The sequence below is a fragment of the Octodon degus genome, unplaced genomic scaffold, assembly GCF_000260255.1.
Source record: "Octodon degus isolate 3935 unplaced genomic scaffold, OctDeg1.0 scaffold00056, whole genome shotgun sequence".
In the NCBI taxonomy this organism is placed as follows: domain Eukaryota; kingdom Metazoa; phylum Chordata; class Mammalia; order Rodentia; family Octodontidae; genus Octodon; species Octodon degus.
In genome coordinates this window covers 3,204,708-3,224,837 of record NW_004524632.1, presented here as the reverse complement: position 1 = coordinate 3,224,837, position 20,130 = coordinate 3,204,708, and the positions used below count along the sequence as shown (strand labels likewise).

The window sequence follows — 20,130 nt, the reverse complement described above, 5'->3', positions numbered from 1 at the left end:
TTTGTTTGTTTGTTTTTGTGGTACCAGCGATTGAACTTAGGACCCTGCACATTCCAGGCAAACACTCATTATCCTGAGCTGTTTCCCCAGCCTGAATTTTCTTAACTTCCTACTTTCTGGCCCAGTTTCTTTATACTGAGGAGTGAATAAAATTCTTTGTTTTGATGATAGGAGAGTTGAATTTTACATATTTAGCACTTGCTGTAAAGGATCCTATTTTGGCCCCAAAACTGAGCTGTAATTTTTGAGTGGATGCACGTGTTTTGATTTTTTTTTTCATCCTCAAGGCAGAGCCACTGAGGAAAACTTACGCCAAAGGATTGCAGTTAAACAAAACAAAACTTGCCTTCCTTTGGAAAATAAATGATGTGGGGAAACACTTCCTTTCGGTGGAACTGCTGCAAATGAAAAATGAAGAACTCAGTGTGCAGTCAGTGATGCTTTGTTGAAACACACACACACACACACACACACACACACACACAGATGAAGACTCCATCAAAACTCTCATCTAAGCCAAAGAACAAATAGAAAAATAAAGGGTGTGGAAGACTTAAAAAAGTTCTTATGGAAGCTGGGAACTAGAAATTTTGCAGGCTAATATCCATTAGAAAGTGGTCTATGGAGAACAACTCTGAGTAACCTGGTGGGTGATCCTGATGAAGGAACAGAGGATAGATGAGTGTTTATGAGTGTAATTGTTAGCTAAGGCACCTTCTGATGAACAGCCACATGGCCCACGAATAGGTCACCTACAAAGCCACAGGTAAATGAAGATCAGAAATACAAGATGTCTCCACTAAGAGACAAACAGGGGATGATGCCTCCTGAAAGAGCTTCGGACTCTGAACAGTGATTTTTATAAGGGAGAGTTACTCCTTACATAAAATAATTGCTCTTGTTTCCTTTTGTTTTTACTTTTATCAATGCTACCATTCTTTTGCTGCCAAACTATTTATTAAATTTTGAATCATTATAGGGTACTGGTTATCTTTTATCGCAGCCTAGAATCTGAGCATCAGAGGGGTAGTAAAGTGGCAATAGTGAATTTGGGTATCTGGTCTCCCAAAAGTACCTGTGGTTCAACCCCCGATTCTTCAGTGGCTGCCAAGCAGATCACCCTCCACTGGAACCATCCTGCTCCATGGCTGAAGCACAGGAGCTTTAGCAGGGAACTGTGGACACTCCTCCTTGGTCATGCCTTTCTGATAGGTAGCGTCGATATAGCAACAGGTATATGAGGTCCCGGAACATCCAATGGCAAAGGCCTGCCTTACCATCATACCTCCCGTGGGAACTGAGTAGACCTGCCCTCCTTCTTGAGCGCCCCAGCCTGCGGCGATGATTCCTGCCATCAGCTCTTCCCAGTAGCGTTAACACATCTCCTTAAACAGGCTGGCTGCTGCGTGTACCAGGGGAGGCTCATTCAGCTCAGTGCTGTGGAAACCAAGATGATAAGTGACAGCACCTGCTGCTACCTGGGCATAGCGGCTGAACCCGAGCCGCAGCAGAAAATTCAGTCATGAAGAGGCGTCAACCTGTCAGTCACTCGATTGGCGATGTAGGACTTAGTGGTTGTTCTGGAGTCTGCCCCCAGAACCAGTGACCCCCGTCAAACTGCGCAGCCCAGATCGTGAGACTTCTTGGTTTTCTCAGTCTGGAGTGATGGCTCCCAGGCCCCAGGAAGGTGCGAGTCCCTCTCTTCCAGTTCTTAGCACGGTAGCCGCCACTTTTCTCTTCTAATGCTACTAATTTAAACTGGTTTTTAAAACTACCTCCAGTGATGATGTCGATGAAATACCAAGTATTCAATCTTGCTTTTGTGCTAAGGACAGAGGTTTTTGGTACGTGTGCCCAGCTACTGGTGGATGCATGACAGAGAGATACAAAAACTTCATTCAGGTCGTAGCTAAAAGAAAATCGATGAGAACTTCCTTTTAATTTGTTAGGAAGTTCCAGATTTTGCTGTGTTTGGTAACTTTAATTCTGTTGATCTATTTTCTAAGCTGTACAAACTTCTTCACAGAACTCTAAAGAGCAGCCTACACATTGGAAAATATGTTGGAAAACTTATCTGAGTCTTGCAAGCAAGTATCTAGAGCTACTTATACAATAACAGAATAATTGTCCTGATAACATTTGCTTCATAAAAATTATTCATTAGTCATTCAACCTTTATTGAAATTTCACTCATGTAAACAGTGCACATCAAGTCTTTATTGAATGAAAGAAACCAAGAGGATTTCAAGTAGCTGAGAGGATTTGGGTTATAAATAAAATTTGAAAAAGCATTAAAATAATTGTACAAATATTCTTATGTACTTACATTTCCACTGTCATTTCCATACATATATATGAATATCATAGTTCAAAAAAATTTGACTGTCAAGCTGCATTGTTTAGGGACTACTTGTTTCTTTTCCTCTCTTCATTAACAGAAAGCATATAATACAAATATCCGCACAGCCGTTTTTCCCAGCTTGCATGGGTATAATTCTACCCCAAAGCAAAGAAACCTGATGTCTTAATTAGGCAGTACAGTCTGATCTTGAATAAAAGTACAATTTCCACTAGCATTTTGGACATTTTCAAATAATTCTAAAGCTTCACAACCTATTATTATTTTCTAGGAAACCTAAGATCTCAGATACCCCAAGCTTTAAAGAGATTTCTGGACCCTAGAGAACAATTAATAAGGAACAATATTTGCCAACAACAGTGAAGTCCAGCCAAAATCTACCTTAATTAGGTTTTATTGAACTCCAAAATACAATTTATTTTTCTAATAAGCAGGGTGCATTTTAATATGCTTGGCATTTTATTGTGCTACTTACCTTCCTGCAGTTTTATCTGTTAAAGCTCTATTTCTAGCCCCTCCATACAGTCACCTCTATACCTAGAGCAAATCCCCAGAAACAATTACTTTTTAAATTATCTTTGTCTCATTAATCTTTCCATCTGCTGCTTTGCTTTCAAATGAGGGCAAGAGGATTCTAGCGCATTTATGCAGCACAATATAAACATCACAATTAATTTCCCTTGACCTCCTGGCCTTACCTTTAAAGATAATACTCCTCTTGTCAGACTGTCCCATCCTATACATGCTATTCCTGGACTATCTGAACATGATAAATAGTATATTCTTAGTGTTTCAAAAAATGAAACTTGTGATTTTATTATTTTTCCCAAGTGCCTTGTTCTCCTGCTTACACCATCACTCATTACTGCTGTAACACTTTGTGTTGACTCTACGGGATTTCCACTTGGTTTTATGGATGTGTATAGTTGTGACCTGTTCAAATCCATTTGTACCTTGATCTTTCCAGACAGATGATGCAGAGTTTGTCTTGGTTGTTAGCGACTGATTCCTACTGAAGAGCTGAATGAGTTCATAGAGACTAAAACAAACTAGAAAATATTGACGATGGTATTATTAGTGATTGTATCACGACATTTACCCAGGTATACTGGTTCTTGGAGGCAAAATCTGACCATGTATTAATGGACCACCACTGAGGCTTATTATCTATGAAATTTGCACACTGTAAACCAAGTTATTCCAATAATAATCCTGAGAGTTCTTATGTAGGACAGGATTATGTTGGAAAACTTATCTGAGTCTTGCAAGAATTTCAAAGGAATTCTCTTACACTCATTGGGAGTTCTTTTTTTTTTTAACTTAGCGTAGTTAGGTATTTATAAAGCAAAGAAAAAATTATGTTTTATGCAGGCTTTGTCTAAAGTTACTTCATGTTTGTTTGTAAACAAACTGCCAAAAACAATATCATCCTGGCGATAAATTGCTGGTATTCATTCAGCCAATAAAAAAGCATATTCAGACACCTGATGAACAACAAGGCAAAACAGTTGTATTTCTGTTTCAGCAGAAATGATTGTTGCTTTCTAAATGATGAGCTAAGAAAATGTACGAAGAGAAGAATTAGCTGGACTTGCAGTAGCAATTTGGCTTATTCCTGGATAGAGCTGTGTTGTGAATACAAAATGATCTTATGTCTTTGCTTTCTTAGGTCCAACTAGCAAACCCAATGACACCAACCTGCAAAAAATTTTTCCTTGCTAAAGTTTGTTACATGAGATAGCATTGTGATTAGGAAACGACTAAATAAATGCTTAAATCACTTTAGATTTTTTTTTCTGTTAGCTTACATCCAAAGTGGTTTTCAGGATTAAGGCTTATAAACTAAATAAGTATGGTAAGCAATCCTTTGATTTTCCTAGCCACCCCCAGTAACCCAGGAGGTGCAGTAGAAAAAGTTAATAGAAAATTAGCTGATATATTCATAAGACTAATTTTGTCAGACAATTCTCCAGGGCCAGGGAGATGACTTGATAGAATAAGTGCTTGCCTGGCAAGCTCAGGGGCCTGTGTTCAAACCCTGGTTCTGAAAAAAAAAAAAAAAGAGATTATTCTCCAAGTAATATCTACAAACATTTAGAACTTTAAAAGAAGTTGGGGCAAAAATTGATTAAGAAACAGAGTTTATCGGCACTAATTAAAGTTGCAATCTAGAGGAAACCCAGGTCCAAAGCAGATTAGGGTAAAGTCTACACTGTCCTCATATTTCAAACAATATTTGAACAACAATAACAAAAATCACAAATTGGAAGGATAGTTACATCAGATGCTTTTGGCTGAGAATCTAGATTGATACAGGCAAGATAGACAGTCACCTTATAAGAAAGGGTTGAAGTAGCTTAAAGTATACACATAAAGCAATGCTTTGAAAGGGAAGAAGGAAAGGACAAAAATAAAGAAAATCTTTGGAAAAGTAAGGGAGCTAAAGTCTAGGTAGCCTTGGGGGTAGCTCTAGGGTTAGAACGTTCTCCTTTAATGCCATCCATAGCACTCAAGGTGAAAGCTGTAGGCTAGACCAAATTTTGGGCTGCTGTGGTGCTGAGAAGCAAATGTTCATCTTAAGATAAAAGTTCTCTGAGTTGGACACAATTAAAATCGAGTCACTTATATTTTCCAAGTCTGACATTTTTATATTGGCTCAGTCTATTTTCCCCCCTTATTTTAATTTCTTCTATAGCCAGTTTGGTATCAGCCAACAATGTAACTCTTCCATCAGTGAGGCAGAATATGATACCAGTAGCATAATAGCAATACTAATGATAAAAAATACATAGTCATTGTCTTAGTTACTTTTCTCTCATTGCTGGGACAAAAATACCTGACACCTCAAATTAAGGAAGGGAAGGTTTATTTAGTTCACAGTTAGTAGAGGTTTCAGTCCATACCCAGAGGGCTCCAAGGCAGAGTGGCACATGGAAGAGGGCAGCTGTTCATGCTGGTAGAAGACAGCAAAGAGCAAAGGGAAAAGTAGCAGCTGTGGCAGCTAGCAAGCTTTTCTCCTTTCCCCACACTGAATGCAGATTACTCACCCCAGGCTAAGTGTAGTACCCACACCCATAAATCCAGTATTGGATCATAAATTAGTCATAAACTCTAGAAGCCTGCCCGAATGACTGCGTGAGGCTTTGGGAACAAGTAGACACAAACCGTAACATTCATTATGCAAACATATACTGATAAAAAAGAAAAATAAAAAACTGAAGATGGTAATGATGCCAAAACAAACCAAATTACAATGTGGAGAAAACACTAGTTTTAAATCTTGTCATACACTTGATGCATGGTTTGGGGTAAATTTCTTAATTTATACGAAATTCAGTTTCATAGTTTCTAAGTGGATTTCACTTAGTTCTTACCTAATTCCAAGGACTGGTATGAGTTTTATTTTTTAATTTTTAAAAAAATTTTATTTGTTTAGTACAGAGTCTCACTATGCAGCTCAGTCTCACAGTGAGGCCAGCAGGGCATGTGGTGCTGGGGATCTAACCTGGTTCCTTGTGCTTGCCAGGAAGGTGCTTAGACCACTGAGCTATCTCTCCAGTGCTGAGTTTTAAATAAATTAATAGGGTTAAAGTGTTCAGCAGTATACCCAAAGTGTCATTAAGCAAGTAAACAATAGGCAAATTTCTTATTAGAAAGGTATTGTGTATTCAGACAGAGTGAGGTTAAGATCAACTGCCTATGTTGTAGGGTAATAATATCATTAAGATTATCTTCTGAAGAGTTAACAAGTTTGCAGACCAAAATATTAGAGAAAAAGAAGGGCTGCAAGGACAGCCAACGTTTTGGCCCTAGCCTTTCAAGGTCAGTGAGGACTCAGGATATAAGAGAAGCTGTACTACAACATCCTGTAGCTCAGTGATGTCCCAAATTTTCTGATCATGGAGATTATGGGGCCACAGAGGAAAGTGATTGATGATGTAGACTGTGCGTAATGAAAGTCACATAGAGAGAAAAAATTCTCTTAGGCTTTTACAGACAGCAAATTGGTCAAGCAATGGCTGTGACTCATTCGCATGGCTGACACTGACAAAGGATTTACAAAATGCGGTACAGAGTTTCAGGGTAAATCCTGAGGGGATTTGACTGACCTTGGCAGATATAGAAGTTACATTTCTTGTTATATAGGTCTTGCTTTATGTTGGTCTTAACCATCCAGCAGAAAAGTATAAAAACAAGATATAAAGAGTAAATCCATATTAATATGCTGAGCTGTAAAAGGCTCAAGTCAACAACTTCTGACATTGCCATTCTGATGGATAACCCACTAATATTATGGACTACTGGACTATATTGGAGTTCTTTGCTGAATTCATGCACCTACCATATATAAATGGCAATGGAATACCCATCTCTGACAAAACTTATCAAAAAAGAAGGGGATATAAATGAAGGACCATTTTTATCTGTATATACAAAATAGTTAGGATAGGTGTACAGCTACTTTCTCTTAATTCAATGTGAAAGATTTGTACTAATGGTGTTTGGACAAGATATCATATCTGCATCTTGTACTATGAATAACCACTATGAAGACAACAATATGCAATGTATTAATTATTGTAACTGTCCTATTAATCGGTTTTTATACTGTCTCATTGCTATTTGCTTCTCAATAAAATTATTTAAAAAAAAGGCATAGTGTGCACAGAAACATTCCAAAATGGCTTTTGATAAAGGAAAGAAATATATAGAATTTATCTGATATTTCAAAATCCTCCTGAAATACATAAAAGAATATTTTTATGATCTGGTACTAGGGATCACTTTTTTGCTAAGTAGAGATCAACAATGTACATTTGAAGGTTACTTTAAAATTCCTTTAGAATCTACCAAGGTTATATTTTAAGATCTTCAAAATAGTTACTTTAGATTTCATTATAAAAAATAACATGGTAATTGAGTCAAGTTACAAGTATAAGTGGTACAAAGAATGCAATAAAGCTGAGCCAATAGATTGTCCGTTATCCCAAGAAGCAAAAGACAAAAGATATATTGCTTTTTTTTTTGTTCATTGTATATTCTCCTTTTCTTCTAATAAAATTGCTCTGTTTCAGATAACTGTTGCTTTACCTATTCTCCTACTCAAATTAAAGTATGCCCACATATGCCTACCTCAGTTCAAGGGTATATTCCTGTCTCAGTCTGAAACACTGTGTGTTCCTCCTCCACAGCATGCTGTGGAGCTAACACAGCACCAGTATGACCAGTAGTGAGAAGATGCTCTTACACAAGGATCCTGCATCGTTTAACATCAAGGTCCCAAACCTTGAGAGCTTGCAAAAACTGTGACCCAACATGTCTACTTTTGTGAACTTATCAGAAAACAACCTTGAATGTGAAAAAAATATTTGAAATCAGAGTATCTTCCACCATAGTTTTGGTAGTATGACAGAATTTTAAAATTTAAATTTCCAGTATCAGGAAAAATTTCTATATTAATGTTCCTAATAATGACATATTAAAAATAATGTGACTCTCAGAAAGTAGGATGATATTTATTATTTTTGGTACATGTTATTGTACATTAAGGAAGTATTACTGTTGTATAAAAATACCACATCTTTTTTAGCCATTTCTCAGTTGATGGACATCAGATTGTTTCCAAGTTTGAGCTATTACAAATTGTACTTCATAAACACATGTTTATTCATTCAGAGGTTACAGATCTGAATGAATAAACATGAGCATACCCATCTGTGGGATGTGGTATGATGTCTTTAATTCTTCTGGAAAAATACCACGAAGAATAACTGGGTCAATTAGGACCCCTAATCCTAATTTTTTGAAGAACTTACACATTGATTTCCATAAGGGTTGCACTAGTCTGCACTCCCACCAACAGTGGCTAAGGGCTCCTTTTTGCCCATAGACATGCCATTATAAGGTTTTTTTTTTTAAAAAAAATGTATGTGGTACACAGTGTCACTATGCAGTAGCTGGGACTCTTAGTGATCCTTCTGTTTTCAGCCTCCTCAGCACTGGGATTGCAGGCGTGTGCCACCCTTCCCAGACTCGGTCTCAGGCTCAGCGTGCCTGCGGTGGGTGGGTGGGGAGCGGCGTGGTATGTGGTGCTGGGGATTGAACCCCGGTCCCTGTGCTTACCTAAGCCGTCACTTAGTCCACTGAGCTAGATCTCCAGCCCATCTCCTGCCAGCATTTGTTATGGGTTGATTTTTTTATGATAGCCATTCTTTGTGGGGTGAGTTGAAATCTAAGCAGTATTTTAATTTGCATTTCTCAAATGACCACTGATGTGGAATATGTGCCCACATGCCATCTGTATTTCTTCCTCTGAGAAGTGTGTATTCATCTCAGATGTCCATTTCTGGGTTGGGACTTTGAATTGGGGAAGGGGGCTATTTACTTTTTTTTAATTCTGCATATATTGCAGATGGAAGTCATTTGTCTGAGGGACAGTTGGCTATGTTTTTTGTTTGTTTGTTTGTTTTTTCAATTCACAGGTTTTATTTTCACTCTATTGGTGATTTCTTTTATTGTGCAGAAGCTTTTTAATAAGATGAGAGATCACGTCCCTCTTTTCCTAGATGCTGCAGAAGGAGCGGTTTCCAGCGCCCTGCTGAGGTTCCGCCTCCCAGGAGCCAGGCTTCCTCTTCCCTTCAGGGATGTGCACACCGGCACACACCATGCAGCTTGTAATAATGATTGACAGTTAGGATTCTGACTGCAGCTGGATACCCTGCCATCAAGCAATGGCTGATGTGTTGCCTCTCCACCACCCCCATCTGTGTCTTTTTGAACTCTTTTCAGCATTACGTTGAATCCTTCTGTCATTTTATTTTGAATCCGGGGGAAGCCAGTGCATGACAAGTTCAGTGCTTGGTACTTTCATGCCTTGATAAGTCAGGATTCTATCTCCTGACACTGCCACATAGGTTGTAGCTTATTTTGTCTGTCCATTTCCTCACTTAAAAATGAGCTATTATCTTTCTTCTACCAGAATATTCACTTTGCTCTTTAAACGGGTTCTGTTCCATTATCTCGCCTGATTGATTCAGACCACTCGGCATGACAAGATGTTTTTGTCTTTTTGTAATCATCCAAAATGTCTCTTTTTATTTTACTTTCCACTATTTGCCATTTATAGAACATTTAATTACGTGCTTGCATTTGTAGTGGAAGGTGTTGATTTTTTTTTTTAAAGGGCCATTTGATAATTTTGCCTTTCTTAGAATATGTTTGGTTATTCATTGAACACATTAGTCATTCTGAGCATTACAGACAGCTCTGAGTATTAAATTATTATTATTAATAAAATAACATTTAAAATAATGAATATTAGTATAAGCAATATGTACTAGGTTGTCACCAAGTGCCAGACAATATGAAAGATTTTTATCTAAAATTTTAGCAATAATAATGAAAATGTTTAATGTTTATTATAAACAGATGGGGCCCAAATATTTACCCCAAAGATTAAGGGGGTCTTAATCTAAGCCCGCTTACTAGGTTCTTAAGTCCTGTCACGGAAAATAGTTTCAAAACGCATCTCTGAGAGGCATAGAAATGTTTTATAAGGCAGATTTAGAGCACACACTGAGAGAAAATGGTGCACACACTTTCCAGACAGAGTGGAACAATACTGTCTGAACTTGGGGATATTTACATAGTGTCACAGGTAGAAATCTGTGAATCTATCTACTGTAGAGGCTCATTTTACAGGTAAATTGCAATGGTACATTTAACTCACTAACCCAGTGAATTTATAGAATTATAGTGTCTTCAAAGGATTCGGGTGTGATGAACCCAAAATAAAAAAGTCAAATGAAATACCAACCTAGGGGATTAAAAGCAAGAACTTAGGTAATTATGATCACTTCATGACATCAAAGTCTTTATATATATATAAAGTCTATATATAATAGGGAAGGGTCTACAGGGTGTTCAGGGTCTCACTACTAGATTGGACTTGTAGTGATCCACCTGTTTACAGCCACCCAAGAGCTGGGATTAACAGGCTCTTGTCACCACTCCCAGTCTCAATTGCCATCCCTTCCCACCCCAGGGGCGGCGGCAACACAGCAGGCCCAGGGATTGAACCCCAGTCCCTGAGACTGTTTGCAGGTGCTTTAATCCACTGAGCTATTTGCCTTACCCTCCTCAATGTCTTCTTAAAAGTGCAGTTTTAAAAATATGAATTTTTAAAAAAAATCTTTTCTGCCTATCATTCTTTCTCATAACCTACCCACTGGTATAATGGGGAATTTCTGTGTTTATATAGTGAACATACTTTATCCTCAGAAAATCCATGTTGTAGGTAGAATACTTAATCTGGCTTCATCCTCAGATGAGAAATTAGGTAGTAGAGCCATGAAAACATGTTCTCAACTCTGCCACACTTCTGTGTATATTGTTATTGTTGGTATTAAATGTATTTTGCTTTCCTATTTACAAAGTGAATAATAGATTAGATTATAGTTCACAGAGGAAAACACTTACATCCCCGTTTACCTAGAAAATGATCTACATAGCCAAGTCACCCTTTCTTGGCAACTACTTGTCTACTTGTGACAAGAAAATGCAATATTAATTCCTTATCTTTTTGCTGGTGTCTTACAGTTATCTTAAAGTATTATGCCCAATAATTGCTGGAATGGTGGATGCACCTAAGACCTTTAACAGAAATGAAGTTTCCTGGGTTTAGATACAATTTTTTTCCTAATTTTCCTTTTAAGTGTTGTTTTATTTATTTATTAGTGACACTCAATTTTACATTGCAGTGTCTCTCCCAGACACTATATATTGTATCCTAGACACTCTGTATGCACGATGATAAGTACAAGGATTACTATTATGAATATCAAGCATTTTAGAATTATAAGCATCTTTAAAATAATTCTCAACAATTAATTTGAAGATAACATCACACAATAGAGTAACTTTTGTTGAATTCCTAGTACTTTGTTTAGTGAAATTTTATATTGTTTCTAATACAATTTTTTCTATCATTATTTTATATTCTTTAAAATTTTCTTTAAAAAATAGTTCTCTTTTGAGTCTTCAAAATCGTAAAAGTAGTGAGTTATCAGTACAACTGGAAATTACCAGAAATTGGTGACTGATTTGAGCTTTCTTTTATTAGCAATAAAAGAGTCATTGGACAAAAGCAGGATAACAGATATAACAGAGATAACTGGGTCTCATTAATTTTGACAAATTAGATATCAAGATATTGCCACATTTCACAGTTAGGATTCAACTCGAGACAAGTACAACTCAAGGCGAACTTTCAAACGCTAAAAAATTCCACAAAAGAGATGCAAGGGGAGATTGTAAGTGAGAATTATAGAGTCATTTTTGAATTACAAACTAATAAAATATCATCTGTGTTTTATCCTATAAATTTTACTTCCATAGGGCAATAGTGAACGTTAAAGAAAGAAATGCTTTTGTAATTAATAAAGAGAATAACATTTTTATTTTAAAAAATCATATTATACTAACTACCCAATGATAAATAATTTTTGTCTGTTTCACCAGTATCGTTCAGCATCATTTTCAGGGTATTCAGTATGTATTGCTTGAAATAAATTAAAATGAGTTGACCTTCAGTGATGATAGAAAGCCCTATAAAAAACCTTGCACACATGCCTTAAAGTATCCAGGGGCCTGAAAACTGAGGAATCTAGCTCCATAAATCATGATATATAAAATTTTTACCATCCCAGTACATTAGTCCCTCTTATTGCAATGACCTCTCCAACCTGCCTGAAGCATCCACTGCTTTGATTTCTCTCATCACAGACTTTTTGGTCAATTCTAAGTCATCATATATGTGGAATTATATGTATTTATTTTTCTGTGTGGGATTTTATTTTGAGGTAAAGCTTATTGACAAGACAGCATTGAATTTTCCTCCCTGTAACAGATAACCTGAGATAAGCAAGTGAGAAATAGGTAAGGCTTTCCCTTAGTTCGCAGTTTTGTGGGATTCTGTCCATAAATAACCAACCCAGTGCCTTGGAGTCAGGTAACACAACGAGGCAGAAGAGCCCCAAAGAACAAACCATTTCCTGCGTGATTGGGCAGGTGTAAGAAAAAAAGAAAAGAAAGGGCAGAGCCCAACTGACTCTTTAAAAGGCATACTGCCAGTGACAAGAAAACCTGTCTTGGTTCCTTTTCACTTGTTGCTGGGACAAAATACCTGACACCCAAAATTAAGGAAGGAAAGGTTTACTTAGTTCACAGGTGGAGAGGTTTCAGTCTGTGCACAGCTGGCTACAGGGTGGAGTAGCCCATGGCAGATGGCAGCCATTCCTGGCAGCAGAAAACAGAACAGAGCAAAGGAAGGGGCCGCAGCTGTGGTTTCTGGTAAGTCTCTCTTGCTTACTTCCACACTGACTTTGAAGATTGGCGCTTTTCTGAGGAAGTGGAACATTCCATCCTTCCTCAGTTCCTTTTTATATCCTTTTGGTGATGAGTCACTCGAGGGTGGGACTTCCATGCCCTAGGGAGGGGCTTCCATGTCCTAGGGTGTGGAACTGCTGAGCCAATTTAGTTAAGCCTTTCGGGTATCAAGTTCGCACAATGTATCAACCACTACACCTCCTATGGGAACACTGTCTGTTATAAAGTTTCAACTGCCTCTTGGCTCTAAGCTAGGGTTGAGCCTTTAAACTGTGAGCCTGTCTAGGACATCCCGAATCCAAGCTAAAGCAAAAAGTTCACTGATTCATGCTATAAGGTACATCATGGTGTTGTATATATTACTGATGCTGTTTCTCTCATAGCTGAATAGAGTGCTTTATACCGTATTGTACAATTTATCTATTCCTTTTCTTTACATAAATTGCATTATTTTCAGGTTTTATCTGTTGTGTATAAACCTCTTAAGATTTTTGTACTACAAAGCCCTTTGTGTATAAATATTGTAAGGATTTTCTCTTATACACTTAATATAAAGAAACTATTGTCTGCCCTGGATAAATGAATTGGAACAGAATCACTGATCCTTAGTATAGGTATATGTTTAGCTTCATAAAGAGATAAAATGGGTAAATACCTTTAAATAGGTTCTAATAATTTATACTTTCCTCAATAATTGTTGAGCATTCCAGTTGCTTCACATTTCTCCAGTGTGTTTGATAGTGTTGAGTTTTTTTGTTAACTATTTATGTATTACTTCAGTGTGATTTTATTTTACATTTCCTTGATGACCAATAAGACCATGGGCCATTTTATGTGATGTAAGCATTCCTATATTTTGTGAAGTAACTATTCAATTCCTGTTTTTTAAGTTCTTCTTAAACACAGATCTGTAGGAGTTCTTTAACAATTCTGCACATATTCTTTGCCAGATAGATACATGGAAAATATTGTGTTTCAAGACTTGACTTAACTTTTCATTTTCTATGTGGTCATTTGGATACTGGTGGTTTAAATTTTGATGAGAAAACTATGTGTGTTTTCCAATATATTTGTCCAATGATGTTAGCACTAAGTTTTTAAACTCCTTGTACTCTATTGAATTGATTTGATTTCTTTATTAAAAATAAAGTGGCTATGTGTATGTATTAACACTTCTGAATTCATATATTCCACTCACCTATTTTTCTATCATTATCTTATTTTTTTTACATAGAGCCTCACTACGCAGTTCTGACTCCCAGTGATCCTCCTGTCTCAGCCTCCCCTGTGCTGGGATTACAGACGTGCACTGCCACATCCATTTTTGGGACCAGCCTGGTGCACTCAGTGTTCCAGACCTGGCTCAGCATGTGGGACAAGGGATCAAACTCAGGTCCTTGCAATTTCCAGGCATGCACTTAGACCACTGAGCTATCTTCTCAGCCCCTTAAAAATGATTATTTTTCATGGTGGATTATCAATAAATGCTATGAAGCCAGGAGTGCAATAGGTGAATAAATGGATGATGCTCATTTCAAAAAAATGAATTAACTTGATTGCACACCTTGTCACTTAAACCTTGATATGCTTTTAAATGAGTTGCTGTTGAGTGTCAGCAATGCAATTGACCATTGGAACATTTTGACACCTCTGCTAACCACTTGTAGTAGGTATATTAATTTTCTAGGGCTGCTGTAGCAAAAAAACTACACTGAATGGTTTAAAACACAGGAATTTATAGACATGTATTTTTGGACTCTATATGTCCAAGATTGAGCTGTTGGCAGGAGCAGAGGAGGTAGAAATGGAAGCTTCAAGCTTCAGATCACGTGGATGTCCCCTCAGCTTTTGTAGGCGCTTTCCAAGGATCACCTTACTGACCTGTAAGGAGTAATTGAAGTACATTTACTATGAATAGAGAAAAATGCTTCTTTCATCTTTAACTTCAAAATCCAAGAATTCTAAGCAGCTTTTGGTGAACAGTGTGGTACTGGATGCAGTGTCCACATGTTGCTGCAGAAGAGGGAAGAAGATCAACACCTACTTGAGTGAAACTCAATAGTTTTTGTACCTGAGGAAACCTTGAAAAAAAAAATTGTCTCCCACATCCTTCCTTTTTCTCTTCCTCCTTTTCTGTATTTTAGGGAAGAGTCTACAGGGTGTTCAGGTCACTATATCAGACTTGTAGTGACCCACCTGTTTACAGCTTCCCAAGAGCTGGGATTACAGGCGCGCGCCACCATGCACAGTCCCATTTGCCATTTCATTGCACCCTGGGGGCAGGGCTGGCACAGCAGGCCCTGGGGATTGAACCCCTGGCCCCCATGCCTGCTTGCAGGTGCGTTAATCCACTGAACTATTTGGCTGGGCCTTAAAAAGTTGAGAAAGTTGTTTTTTTATTTTTATTTTTTTATTTTTTATTTTTGGCTGGCTCAAGCTGTTTTAAGGACTCATCTGGTAAGGTAGGGGAGCTGGGGATCAAACTGTGGTCTCCTGCACCTGACTGAGTTTGCCAGGGAAGGGGCCTAAACAAGTGAGCTAACCTGCAAGCCCCCTTTCCCCATCCCTTCTGCAGGTGAGTCATGGGTCATGACTTTCATGATGTTTATATGATTCATACGTGTTCAATGAAAATTCAGTACGATAAAAGGACAGTTGAGCCCATTTTTGCTTTCTTGTGAATTACTCTAAAAGGTTCTGTATTAGTAGGCTTGAAAAGTGTAACATTGCTTTCGAGTCTACAAAGAATTGTGCCTTTCCAGAGAATATCCCTGATTCTAATTTAACATCATTAACATTCTTGAAAAGCATAAGCTGTCCGTGTCCTCTCAGTGTCTGCTACAGCATTTGGCCACAAGCAGGAACTCTGTAAATTCTAAAGGGACTTTCTTCTTCTTTTCTTGACAGCTAGCATACACCCATATTTTAAAGTTCTTTATTCTTTACTGTAAATTCAGTATAAAATTTCCTTCTGAGATATATCTGAAAGCAACCAACAAAGGAAGGCAGACTGCTGGGAATCAAAGTTGGGCCTCATCGCATAAGCTTTCCAAATCAGAATACGAGCAAGATTGTCAGGAATGTTTTTGCAAATGCATAAATCTCAAAATGAAGAAGCTCTGCGTTTGGATCTCCTCTGCTGTATTGATATACACCTACCTTTTCTGCCCTTGAAAGCGCACAACTGATACTCTGATTGCTTTCCAAATCGAAAGTCTCACCTGCTGTTTGCAAACGTGTTCTCTTCTCTTTTGCCCTGTTATTGAACAAACAGGCATTGATTTCTATCTCCTCTTTTTTTTTTTTTTTTTAAGAAAAAGCAACAACATCTCACAGATATTAGATTCAACCCAGCCTGCTTAGTGAAGAATTTAATGGAGAGGTATTTAAAAATTAATAATAAAAAAAAGTAAAGGCTCGATGATTCCTGCACAGCCTGTTGGTGGATTCCTGATATGAAAGGAATGAAACAGATGTGACAGATGGAACAAGTGTAACTCACTATTTATTAATATGTCTGTCCCAGGGAGAAAGGCATCTTGGGAAGATGTTTATGACAGTACTAAGACGAAAGCGAATGGGTAAATAAACTTATCAAAGGTCAGTGCTGACACCTTGGTTTAGTGAGCAGAGCTTGGATCAAATCAGCACTCCCATAAGAAAGGAGACAAAAGAAGAGAAAATAAAGTTTATGGTACTATCAAAAACAATAGAGAAGATCTAGTTTAGGGTGCTGAACACGGAGTGAGCATACGGAAAGAACCACTAGTAATATTTACATAAACTGCGCTGCACTTGAATTGTCAGTTTATTATACATATTTGTTTACTTTAACATAACTTCATGTATGCAAATGCAGAATGAAGAGAAAGACACAGACAAACTGACTGGCTGACTGACAGAGAGACAGAGAGAGACCAGACCAAAAATGAGACAGAGACCATCAGACGTAGAGACTGACTCTACTTTATGGTGGGAAAACTCTTAGAATGTCTCCAAATTCTCTTAAGTCACTATTTCTGGATTCTTTCAATTCACTCATATATAAAATCAAAGGCTTATTTATTGATTCATATATTGAGTTCCTTCTGTGTAATGTGTTTTATAGTCTTTTTGTTCCAGGCAGTCTTCCAAGTTAAGAGGTATGTATTGCAGATGTGGATCAAACACTACAGGGCTACATACATTCATAACTAGCTTTAATTTATATAGAAATTCCTGGATCTTAAACCTCATAAGCTTTCTAAGAAAAGGTCTACATCCTCATAGGGCAGAAAATCATTTCTCTAAAGAAAAAAAATTCAAGTAAAGGGAGATTAGAAGACTAGAGTCAAGAAGAAGGCTGTTTAAAGATTAGGTCAGCTAAATGTTAAAAACTGCTTTGAGTGCCATGCAGCCAACAGTGTAACCTGAATTTCAAAATGCAAGGTATCTCGCTTGATCCAAAATTTATCATAAGGCATGGACTAACTGTAACTTAAAATCGACATTGATTGAAACAACAAGTTGCTTTGCAGTGCAGCAGTGCAACTACTAGGCTTTGTTTTTAAACAAATGGAAAAAGGCAATTTCATTTGCTGAGAATTTTTAATATTCCAATTCCTACCCTCTGTGCTATTCATACATTAGAACTAAGCTGGAGAGCTCATTGTCACTGTATCTATTAGAACAAACTGGTAAATACAGGCTAAGTGAGGAGTCTTTCCTGGTGTCTCTAAGTGGAGTTCACTGGCAGGAGATATATTGAATTTACTTTTGTCTGCTTTCCAAGGACCATCTTTAATGCATTCATTAATGCTTTTCTTTATGAGCACGGGGTTAGAGACTTAAAATGTTATACTTTTAGTTCAGTTATAAAATGACAGAGTCTTGGGATGGATGACAAATGACAAGAACTTTGCTGTCTGGTTCTTCTGAGGATAGCTGGTATTTCTTTTCTATCTCTTATTAAAGTCTTCTGGGAAGAATTTAAATTATTTCACTGGCAAAGATAATGGACACTTTTAAAACAAAAGTGAACTTACAATAATAGGGTACTCCAGAAATCTCGGCAAGAGGCTATCACCCTAAAGCTTTGTTTTTTGATTTTCTGAATGGTCAAGGACTAACCTACCGTATGTGCCTTCAGGAGAGAGCGAGGTACCTGGGATGTGTGTGGAAAGGGTTGGGCTGGCCGCCTGGATATCTTGCTGCAAACTGACTGACACCGGTGCCCTGGGGTCTGATTTTTAGGGATTTTATTTCATTTTTTCCTTCCCTTTCCTTATCAGATAGCACTGTATACAATTTCTAATTGCTTTCCATTTTAGCAGAAGTAAGAGGTGTGCACAAAAATCAAAACCTGGGGAAGAAAAGTTTTTTGTTGCACGTGTATGGTACAGATACACGTATGGTATCTATGCTCCTGAAAGAAGTCTTGAAAACACTGAGGAAGGTATGCACCTGTACCACAGCAGAGGCTGTTGAAGAGGTGTCGTTTTTGTTTTTGTTTCCGGAAACAATAAATATTTGAAATAAGATTTTATCGCAGTGCATAACAAGTAAATTACCTCAAAGACAAGTTCATGAATAGTTATGAAGTGAGTGACTCTTATACTCTTACACACACCTTCTAGATAAACAATTAAAGCATTTCCAGCAAGCAAAAATCTATTCTTTCCTCTTCCTAACCTTGGCCTTTGGCTCTCGGGCATGCCCAGATACTCTGTATCCAAGTCATTCTGAATTTTTACTTCCTGTGAAATCTCATCTTTCTTCCACTTGTTTTTCTTCCTGATGCATAAACTTAACCCACTGTCACAGAGGTCTTTGCCCCCAAATTCTATGACTGGACCCTCCAGTCTGTCTAAAACAAGGTTCATCTCCCAGGCTACTCAGCTACTACATTTAGAATGCACATATCCACGTGGAGAAAGTAGCCTGAAATGCCCAGCTTATTTCTGTGGATTTCCCTGACTCTGGCATCTCCATCCCGGTATCCTTCACTGTCTTATTAGTTCCCTTCAGCTTTCTGAGCAGATTTTTTTTCAGTTTAAATTGTCTATTTGTGTTTACTGGGAGGACAAGCCCCAAGGACTTACTCTATCACTGATGGCAGGACAACTTCCTTTCAGACATTGCTTCTGCCTTGTAACACTGTTAGACTGTAGATTTGTATGTGTGTGCGGATAAGAAAATGGGTTTTGAAAGGTTAAGCAATTTCCCCGACGTTATATGCACAGGAAATGGATGTCTTATTCAGTTGCTCTGTACATAGGACTTTAATTTGCCTCTGAAAAGCACGTTTAAGACTGTGAAAATACACTGGTCCCTACTCTCTCACAGGGCACGCTACATCTTTATGCAGTTCTTTGGCACTTTATAAACAAGCCCCCCAGGAATAGCACTCCAAAATAGTCCCTTGGCAATTTTTGTGATTGTAACACTGATTTCATTTCAATGGAGCCCTTCGATGACTGACGATTTTCAAGTACCCTTCAATAGAATCGGGGGAGGGGTGATATCTTAGAGCTAATAGAATATTGCCTTCTCTAAGTCTTTCCCCATAAACATGATGGAAAATAGACTCAAATTAGTATATTGTTTAAGACTGAGAACTCCTGAGCTGGAAGATATGGATTTAATCCCGGGTGCTCATTCTAGAGTGTGTCATTTTGCGCAAGTTCACACCAGCATTTCAAGCCTCAGTTTCCCAAGGGGCACAGTAAGGCTGCAATACTCCCCTGCTTTTCAAAGTGTGATAAAGTTATACGGCTGTCCTGGAAGCATCAGTGTTAGATCTGTCATGCATGCAGTGCTTAGTATGTATTTGTTACAGTTTTATTTTTTGAGTGGGCTTAAATCAGTACTTCCTTTATTATGTGGCCATCTGTGTTGCTATGTCTTCTATTATTTTTATGGTTTTAATGAAGGGTCAAGGTCTTCAGCAAACCATGGCCATAGCTAGGTTGTCTGTATAGTCTATTATCAATTTAAAATATCCATAGGATCAAAACAGGTTGCAAAGTATGGTTTTTTTTGTACATCTATGTGACCATTTGAGTTCTCCTGAATGAATGGAGAACATTCAAGAAAAGCATAAAGAGGTTACCTACAGTAAGAAAAGGAATGACCAACCCTTCCAGTTAAAAATTACATTAATGCTCTGTCATAAAGCTACATCAAGAAGAGTAATTGTGCAAACGTCTATACATGGCTCGTGTTCACGTACAACTGTGTCAGACTAACCTGTCTGGGATGGTGGTGGGGAATATAATCTTTCATAAGTCAGCATTATCAATGTTACATGCAATCTGTGCATGAAATCAACAATAATGATAGTAATAATAATAATCTGTTGCCATTGCCAGTTAAGCCTTCACTCTTGCTATTTTATTTTACCACAA

General features: G+C 37.7%; 1 pseudogene; it reads right to left on the bottom strand.

Moving 5' to 3' along the window:
* Positions 1-1,018: 1,018 nt before the first annotated feature.
* Positions 1,019-18,606, bottom strand: LOC101572815 (annotated as a pseudogene).
* Between the last annotated feature and the right edge of the window lie 1,524 nt (positions 18,607-20,130).